We start from the raw sequence: 10,574 nt of genomic DNA on the forward strand, positions 1-10,574 counted from the left end.
AATATTAGTCCTTTATCGGATGCATAATTTGCAAAGATTTTCTTTCACTTTGTGGATTGTCTGTTTACTCTGCTGATTTTTTTTTTCTGTGCAGAAGCTTTTCAGCTTAATTAAGTCCCATATATTTATTTTTCTTTTTGTTGCATTTGATTTTGGGTTTTGGGTCATGAAATCTTTGTCTAAGCTAATGACTAGAAGGGTTTTTCCAATGTTATCTTCCAGAATTTTTATGATCTCAGGTCTTAGATTTAAGTATTTGATCCATCTTGAGTTGATTTTTGTATAAGGAGAGAGAGATGAAGATCTAGTTTTATTCTTCTAAATGCAGCTTTCCAATTATCCCGGCACCTTTTGTAAAACAGGGTATCCTTTCCTCACTTTGTGTTTTTGTTTGCTTTGTCAAAAATCAGTTGGCTGTAAATATTTGGCTTTATTTTGGGGTTCTCTACTCTGTTTCATTGGTCTATGTGCCTATTCTTATACCAATATCATGCTGTTTGGGTGACTATAGCCTTAAAGTATATATAGTTTGAAGTTGGGTAATGTGATGCCTCCAGATTTTTTTTTCTTTTTAATTAGTCTTGTTTTGGCTATGCAGGCTCTTTCTGGTTCCATGTGAATTTTGAGATTGCTTTTTCTAGTTCTGTGAAGAATGATGGTATTTTGATGGGAACTGCATTGAATTTGTAGATTGCTTTTGGCAGTATAGTCATTTTCACAATGCTGACTCTACCCCTCCATGAGATATATTTCCATTTATTTGTGTCATCTGCAATTTTTTTCAATAGTGTTTTGTATAGGTCTTTTAATTCCTTGGTTAGGTATATTCCTAAATATTTTTTTTTTCTTTTGCAGCTATTGTGAAAGCAGTTGTGTTTTGATTTGATTCTCAGCTTGGTCACTGTTGGTATATAGCAGTGCTCCTGATTTTTGAAAACTGATTTTGTATCCTGAAACTTCACTGAATTTGTTTGTCAGTTCTAGGAGCTTTTTTAATGTGTCTTTAGGGATTTCTAGGTATACAATCACTTGGTGAAGAGCAACTATTTGGCTTCCTATTTAATGATTTGGATGCTCTTTATTTCTTTCTCTTGTCTGATCGCTCTGGCTATGACTTGTTGGCTATGTTGAATAAAAGTGGTGAAAGTGGGCATCCTTGTCTTGTTCCAGTGCTCAGTGGGAACACTTTCAGCTTTTCCCTGTTCAATATTATGTTGACTGTGAGTTTGTCATAGATGGCTTTTATTATCTTAAGATACGGCCCTTCTAATGCCAGTTTTGCTGAGGGTTTTAATCATAAAGTGATGCTGGATTTTGTCAAATGCTTTTTCTCTGTCTAATAAGATGATTTTTTGTTTTTAATTCCGTTTATGTGGTGTATCACATTTATTGACTTGCATATGTTATACTATCCCTGTATCCCTGGTATAAAATCCACATGATCATGGTGGATTACCTTTTTGAATTCTGTTGGATTGTATTATCTAGTATTTTCTGGAGGATTTTTACATCTATGTTCATCAGGGATATTTGTCTGTCATTTTCTGTTTTGGCTATGTGCATTCCTGGTTTTGGTATTAGGACGATACTGGGTTCATAGAATAATTTAGGGGGAATTCTCTCTTTCTGTATCTTGTGGAATAGTGTCAACAGGATTGGTACTGATTATTCTTTGAATGTCTGATAGAATTCAGCTGTGGATCTGTCGTGTCCTGGATTTTTTTTGTTGGCAATTTTCTTATTACCATTTCAATCTCACTGCTTGTTATTGGTCTGTTCAGAGTGTCTATTTCTTCCTGGTTTAGTTTAGGAGGGTAGTATATTTCCAGGAATTTATCCATGACCTCTAGGTTTTCCAGTTTGTGCATGTAAAGGTGTTCATAGCAGCCTTGAATAATCTTTTGTATTTCTGTGGTATCAGTTGTAATATCTCCCATTTCATTTCTAATTGAACTTATTTGGATTTTTTCTCTTCTTTTTTTGGTTAATCTAACAGTCTATCAATTTTATTTATCTTTTCAAAGAGCCAGCTCCTTATTTCATTTATCTTTTGTATTTTTTTGTTGTTGTTTCCATTTTATTTAGCTCTCCTCTGATCTTGGTTCTTTCTTTCCTTCTGCTGGGTTTGGGTTTGGTTTGTTCTTGTTTTTCTAGTTCCTTGAGGTGTGACCTTAGATCATCTTCTTGTGCCCTTTCAAATTGTTTGATGTTGGCTGAACTTTCCTCTTAGCACTGCTTTTACTGTATCCCAGAGGTTTTGATAGTTTGGGTAATTATCATCATTCAGTTCAAAGAATTTTTTAGTTTCTGTTTTGATTTCATCATTGACACAACAATAATTCAAAAGCAGGTTATTTAGGCCAGGCATGGTGGCTCATACCTGTAATCCCAGCATTTTGGGAAGTTGGGTGGGTTAGATCACCTGAGGTCAGGAGTTTGAGACCAGCCTGGCCAACATGGTGAAACTCTGCCTCTACTAAAGGAAATACAAAAATTAACCAGGAAGGTTGGTGCACACCTATAACCTCAGCTGCTCAGGAGTACCAAGGCAGGAGAACCACTTGAACCCAGGAGGCAGAAATTCCAGAGAGCCAAGATCATGCCACTGCACTCCAGCCTGGGTGAGACAGCGAGACTCTATCTCAAAAAGAAAAAAAAAATTAATTTCCATATATTTGCATGGTTTAAGGATTTCTTTCAAAGTTGATTCCCAGTTTTATTCCACTGTAGTTTGAAAGAGTACTTGTTATAATTTCAATTTTTGTAAATTTATTGAGACTTGTTTCACAGCCTATTATATGGTCTTCTTGGAGAATGTTCCATGCTCTGATGAATAGAATGCATATTCTGCAGTTGTTGAGTAGAATGTTCTATAAATACCTATTGTTAAGTCCATTTGTTCAAGGGTATAGTTTAAAGTCCATTGTTTCTTTGGTAAATTTCTGTCTTAATGACCTCTTTAGTGCTGTCAGTGGAATATTGAAGTCCCCCACTATTATTGTGTTGCTATCTATCTCATTTCTTAGGTCTGGTAGTAATTGTTTTACAAATTTGGGAGCTCCAGTGTTAGGTGCATATATAGTTAGAGTCATGATATTTTCCTGTTGAACTGGTCCTTTTATCATTATGTAATGTCTCTCTTTGTCTTTTTTAACTGTGATGCTTTAAAGTCTGGTTTGTCTGATATAAGAATAGTTATTCCTGCTTGCTTTTGGTGTCCCTTTGAATGGAATATTTTTTCTACGCCTTTACCTTAAATTTACATGATTCCTTATGTGTCAGGTGAGTCTCTTGAAGACAGCAGATATATGGTTGGTGAATTTTAATTCATTCTGCCGTTCTGTATCTTTTAGGTGGATCATTTAAGACATGCATATTCAATGTTAGTATTGAGATGTGAGATACTATTCTATTCATCATGCTGTTGTTGCCTGAATACTTTGTGGGTTTTTAAAAATTGTGTTATTTTTTTATAGGTTCTGTGAGATGTATGCTTTAAGAAAGTTCTACTTTGGTGAATTTTTAGGATTTGTCTCAAGATTTAGAGCTACTTTTAAAGGTTCTTGTAGTGTTGGCTTGGTAGTGGCGATTTCTCTCAGCATTTGTTCATCTGAAAAAAACTTTATCCTTCCTTCATTTATGAAGGTTAGTTTGACTTGACACAAAATTATTGGCTAATTGTTTGGTTTAAAGAGGCCAAAAATAGAACCTCAATCACTTCTAGTTTGTAGGATTTCTGCCGAGAAATCTATTGTTAGTCTGGTAAGTTTTCCTTTATAGGTTACCTGATGTTTTTCCTTCATAGCTCTTAAGATTCTTTCCTTCATCTGGACTTTAAATAACCTGATGATTATGTGCCTAAGTTATGTATTTTTTGATGAATTTCCCAAGTGTTCTTTGAGTTTCTTGTATTTGGGTGCCTAGATCTCTAGCAAGGCCAAGGAAGCTTTCATCAAATACGTTTTCCAAACTTTTAGATTTCTCTTCTTCCTTGGGAGCACCAAATATTCTTAGGTTTCGTTATTTAACATATTCCCAAACTTCTTAGAGGCTTTGTTCATTTTTAAAATTCTTTTGTCTTTGTCTGTGTTGGATTGGGTTATTTAGAAAGCCTTGTCTTTGAGTTCTGAAGTTCTTTCTTCTACATGTTTGACTTTTTTTTTCTAAGACTTTCTAGTGCATTCTGCATTTCTCTAAGTGTGTCCTTCATTTCCAGAAGTTGTGATTATTTGTTACTTATGCTGTCTGTTTCTCTGGAGATTTTCCCATTTATATTCTGCATCATTTTTTGATTTAAGTTGGTATTCACTTTTCTCTGGTGTCTCCTTGAGTAGCTTAATAATTGGCTTTCTGAATTCTTTTCCTGGCAATTCAGAGATTTTGTCTTGGTTTGGATCCATTGCTGGTAAGCTAGTATGATCTTTTGGGGGACATTAAAGAATCTTGTTTTGTCATACTACCAGAATTGTTTTTCTGGTCCCTTCTCATTTGGGTAGACTATGTCAGAGGGAAGATCCTGGGTTCAAGGGCTGCTGGCTCAGATCCTTTTGTCCCACATGGTACTCCCTTGATGTGGTGTTCTCCCCCTTCCCCTAGGGATGGGGCCTCCTGAAAGCCAAGCTGCAGTGATAGTTATCACTCGTCTGGATATAGCCACACAGAAGAGCTATACAGCCTCGGGCTGTTCTAGCCTCACCAAAGAGCTACAGCCTGGGGCTCCAGGCTGGTACTGAGGAATGTCTGCAGAGTCCTGTGATGTCATCAGGTATCTCAGCCATGGATATGAGCATCTAATCCAGTGGAGGCAGCAGAAAGTGGAGTGGACTCTGTGAGGGTCTTGGTTGTTTTGTTTAGTGTGCCTGTTTTGTATTGATTGGCCTCCAGCCAGGAGGTGGCACTTCCAAGACAGCCTCAGCCACCATAGTATAGGGTGGATGTAAGCTTGCCCTAAGGTTGCCTGGACAGGTATTAGGGTGTCTCAGGTGGTGGGCAGTGCCATGGAACTCCCAAGGGATTATGTCCTTTTTCTTTGGCTACCAGGGTGGGTAGAGAAAAACCATCAGGTGGGGGCAGGGTTAGGCATGTCTAAGCTCAGACTCTCCTTGTGCAGGGCTTGCGACAGCTGCTGTGGGGGATTAGGATGTAGCTTTTAGGCCAATGGAGTTATGTTCCCAGGCTCCCTTTGTTGTGCTATACATGTCTCCAAAAAAATTGTGGAAAGCCGGTAGTGACAGGCCTCACCAAGCTTCCACACAGCCAGAAAGGCCAGTCTCACTTCCACCATGCCCCCACAGCAGCACCAAGGAACAAGGTGTTATTTCTAGGCAGCCAGGAACAAGGCTGAGAACTTGCCCCAGGCTACAAGCCTCCCTATTGAGAAACAAGCAGGGGTTTCAAGTTTTATGCCTCCCCATCTGCCACAGCTTCTGTGCTTGTATCTGCACTCCCTGTTCTCTGCCTCTCCTGGATTCTGTCCAGGAAACTTCATGTTGAGTAAAAACTGTTACAAAGTTCAGCTGGAAGTTTCCATCTACCAGTGGTCTTTCCAACAAATTGACTAGTTTTAAGATAGAACAAGAAGATGTTGAAAATGAAGCCTGTAGCACCAGACTATCCACATCAAATTTTGGAGGAAAAAATTTGTCTTATTTGTGCCCTAATTAAGTAAGACCAACAGGCCAGGCGCAGTGGCTCATGCCTGTAATCTCAGCACTTTGGGAGGCCAAGGCTGGTGGATCATGAGTTCAAGAGATCGAGTACATCCTGGCCAACATGCTGAAACCCTGCCGTCTCTACTCAAAATACAAAAATTAGCTGGGCGTGGTGATGGGCTCCTGTAGTCCCAACTACTTGGGAGGCTGAGGCAGGAGAATTGCTTGAACCCAGGAGGCAGAGGTTGCAGTGAGATGAGATGGTGCCACTACACTCCAGCCTGGTGACAGAATGAGACTCTGTCTCAGTTAAAAAAAAAGAAAAGAAAAGAAAAGAAAACCAACAATTAACAGCACAAACAATAGCCAACACTATAAACATCTCAATTGTTCAGCTTACACAATTCTGACTAAAAACTTAAACTTTCACTCACCGGGTGCCAAAACTGTTGCACCCAGATCCACTGCCAACAAGAGCTGCCATTTCAATGGAAATGTCAAACAAGTGGATCAAGATACTAAAGCATTTCCTCAAATAATTGCAATAGGAAATGAAGAATTACAACATGGCTTTACCAGTATGAGCCTGAAGACAAAGCACAATCAAAGCAATGGCTACTAGGAGGTGAAAATGGTCCAGTCCAACCAAAAGCAGATCAGTCAGGAGCAAAGATAATGACAACAGCTTTTCAGAATACTCAAGGCACTTTGCTTATTGACTTTCCAGAAATCCAAAGAACAATAACATTTGCTTATTATGAAAGTGTTTCAAGAAAGCTAGTCAAAGCTTTAGCAAAAACCACCCAGGAAACTTCACCAGGACACTGTTTCTGCTCATTCCCTCTTCACACTGGGACAATGTTATGAACGTTCTGATGAGAAATCAGTTAAGCATTTACCTTACAATCCTGATTTGGCTCCTTCTACCTTTGTTTTCTTTCTTAATTTTAAAACATCTGTAAAAGGTGACCACTTTTTTCAGGTAATAATAATAATATATTGGGTTATTTAGAAAGCCTTGTCTTTGAGTTCTGAATCTAAATATTGGTTATTTAGAAAACCTCGTCTTTGAACTCTGAAGTCGGTGCTGTATACATATACAAAAGACTTTCATACATACATAAAAGACTTTTATATATGTTTAAAAGACTACATTGACATGATTAAATTCCCAGGACTCAGTTATTTAGGGATGGAGTAAATGGATCTTTAACTTGATGAAGCTTATGTTGAGAAATAAAATTCATATTTTATTTTACTTTTATTTTTTAAATTCCATTTTCCATGAACTTTTTGAAGTCCCCTCATATAAAATGCAATTTTCCATCATCTCAAGATTATAGACAAAATAATTCAAGGTAAAATAATCAAGAGTGATATGAAAAGCTTCCTTAGATGGGATGACCTTACTGGGTAGAATTTACAATTTTACAGGAGTTGACAGAATGTAGGATATTTTGTAGTTGTGCTTCCTAATTGTCAATATATTCTAACTAGTTTCTATGAATTTGATGCATAAGTTTAGCTACCTTTTTCTTTTAAGAGAGAAAAGTTAAAAAAGAGTTATAAAGAAATACAACACTGATATAGGCAGAATTATTGCTTCTTCCTGATGCATTTATTTTAATTCAAATTCTTCCAGTTATTATTGAGGTTAAATGTGTTTCCATATATTTATTGTCCATTATTATTTATGTGTATGTGTGAGTGCGTGCGTGTGTGTGTGTGTGTGAATTGCCTATCAGAAAATCTTTTTTGATCCCCAACCAAAAGTGATTTAATTTTCTTAGAAGTTAAATAGAATTTTATTTGTGCCTCTTTCAACACTTATACTTTACTTACTATTGAAAATATTTTGGGGCTTGTCTTATCTTCAGTGTGTAAATTCTTTGTGGTGTGAAATTATTTCTTTATTCCCTTTTTACCTAAGATAACATAATGTAGCATAAAGTGAAAGCTCATTAAGTCTTTCTTGAATTATGCTGAATTGTGAGTGGGTAGGAATCTGGTCTCAGATAGCTTCATCTAGTCTTTCCTGTGTCTTTAGGTGTTTTTTATTTACTCTGGTTTTTTTATGAGTTTAGTAATAGTTCTTGTCCTAAGATAGTATGTAGATTAAAGGAAAAATTGTCATATCATTTTTAATTTGTTGATGTTAAGCACAAGTTTATTTCAATACAATACATTATTTTTATTTGTTTCCACATAAATATCTGTCCCCTTGCTGTCATTTCTCTCTCTCACTAGATTTGTATTTGTCCTTTATCTACATGTTGATGCTGCTTATTTTGTCAATGACGACTGTGTTCACCAGCCTGCTTCCAGGGTCACTGCCAAACCTTGTCTTTAGCAATTCCAACTTCCTCTAAATGCATACAAAGCCCAAAGGAATCATTTCAAACACAACTATGTGAAATAAAATTATCATATTAGTTTTAATAACATAACAGATAATAGTATTAACCTCAAGTACACAAACTTAAAGTGGAATCAGGCTGCTGACCCTGGCATTATTCTAAGTATATATAAATAAATGTTGTAATCAAGGGAACATGTTACTAAATAAAGCTAAATCGCTGTGCTATTAGAAACGGTAAGGTTAGAATCTGTTTGTTTCTCCATGACTTAGCATCATGATGTCTAGAGAATTCAGCTTTGCCATTGCTACTTACAATCCTTTAATATACTGATACCAAAAGAGGATGAAATACTGTGCTCGAATGGATATAAACTAGTCCCATACATCCATGGGTCTGCAACAGCTGAACCTCAGCAGACAGCAAGAGGACGATATTAACTGAGTAGTATAAAGTCCTACAAGCCCACACAGAGCTGATTGCCATGGTGGTGGCTAGAACAAAACTAGCAGCCAAAGGCTCCAGAGATGGAAGAGGTCAAAGAATGTCAAGTGGTGCAAAAAGGCAGCTGATACAGATCATTTTTGAGTGGTGAATTGTCCCTGATGATTAGAATCTGGAGTCTGCTATCAGAGATCAGGCAAGCAAATCTATTGCCAAGAGAATGTAATTTGAACAAGGCCTGTTTCTATTTTTGTTACACAAGAGAGCCTGCGATTAAGAAATAATTAGCTATTTCTTGCCAGGTGGGCAATCCATCTCTTTTGAGGCAGCATAGGTGCTTTAATAGTCTAACTGTAGAATCTCAGACATGCAGAATCTATCTGTTAAGCCTAGAAGAAACCCAGGGCAGATACAGTTGACTTTCAGAGCAGAAACCTGAAACCCAGAATGTTTATATATAACTTGTCAAAAATCACAGCTACTAAATAGAAGGGCTGTAGCTGCTACAGGTTTTCTAATTCCCTACCCAGGGCTTTTAGGAGTGTACCTTACCTTGTAAATATACCTTCCTTGAGCCTCTCTGGTAACAGCTGTGGGACAAGCTGCCTGGCTCCTGGCTCCCATCATGCCACACCCATACTCACATCTCTACCTCCAAACAATACCCTGACAAGCATGGCCTCAACCTTTAAAAGGCAAAGATTATACCATTTTCAAGGAAAGAGCTGGCATCTAAGACTCATCATGACTTTCCCCGGTAAATGTAAAAAGTTTTGGCTGCACCCAGGGAACAGTATGATCTGCTACACTCTAGAAATGCCAGGGACTGTGTGGCACGTTCATGTTTTTGGTGAGTATAAGAGGGCTGTCTTGACAAGCCTCAATAGCAAGAGTGGGCTGCATGTCTCTCAAGTGGTTCCTCCCCCAAGAAACGATGTCAAGAGAAAGTTCATCTGTGGTCAGAAATCACTCAGCCCAGATTAGGTGCTTTTTCTGAAAGCCCAAAATATCATCCTCAAGCTAGACTTAGGTTGTAATAACCACACCTCTAAAACAGGGCTCTGACAGGGCAATTGCCTTTTTCCTTGCTGCTTGAATTTTGGAAACTGACCGAGAACCTTCCTTTCTCAGAGATTTGAAAATCGTCACTACCCTTTGATAGCTGAGATGTCTTAGAGGCAGCTCATACACATCCCCTTCAAGTGGTGAATTTTCCCTGATAATGGGAATCTGGATTTTGCTATCAGAGATCTTGAACTATCTGTCTAAAATACTGAGTCTAATCAGTAGTCCTGAAAACATTCATTCATCAATTACTAAAAGAATACACACTTGGCATAATTTTCTGCTGTTGCTAAGTACTGGGCAGACAGCAGAATCTAGGCAGGACAGAAAGCTTCCCATCTCCTTCTAGTCATAGGTATAAGAATAGTTAGCAAAGCAGTTTGAAGGTTTTATACAAATTTGTTTTAGGTAGAGGACTGAGGAGGTCAACATTTAAGAATGATCCACCCTCATGCACATTATTCATTAAAATACAATTTTTAAATTTTTAAATTATTTTGCTTTTTTAAAAAAATTGAGCAGTTATCAGTTTTTTAAAGATCATCCATATGGCTCAGTACTAGCTCAATGGGAACAAGTGTGAGCAACAGGTCAGTGAAGAGATAAAAACTAAAAACGAATGAAAAAGCAAATCCTCAGATCAGCCGTCCTTTATCTAATAAAGGTTCAAGTGGCAGGGACAGACTGCACTGACAAATGACAAAACTGAAATTACCAACAGTCCTCTTTGAAAACTAAACCTATGGCTTTGAACATTGCATTACATTAACAGTAAAGAATTCTAAAATGGTTTTCAAATATCAGCATAAGAAAATACTGACATGATATCAAACTGTAGTAATGAATAAAAAAAAGTATATAAGAACTGTACAAATAGTCTTTTCTACTTTGATAATTATGTTGAAAACATTCAGGTAGTCCGACATAGAAATAAGAAGCAGCTAAAATTCCCACTGGGTAACTCTTTTTATTGTGCCTATTTTAATACAGGAAAAGGCTACAAATGCCTGCTTCTAATTCTCCCTAAAATTAAAAACTCATGAAAGGTTCAGCAAAA

Source organism: Saimiri boliviensis, chromosome 3, assembly GCF_048565385.1.
Source record: "Saimiri boliviensis isolate mSaiBol1 chromosome 3, mSaiBol1.pri, whole genome shotgun sequence".
In the NCBI taxonomy this organism is placed as follows: domain Eukaryota; kingdom Metazoa; phylum Chordata; class Mammalia; order Primates; family Cebidae; genus Saimiri; species Saimiri boliviensis.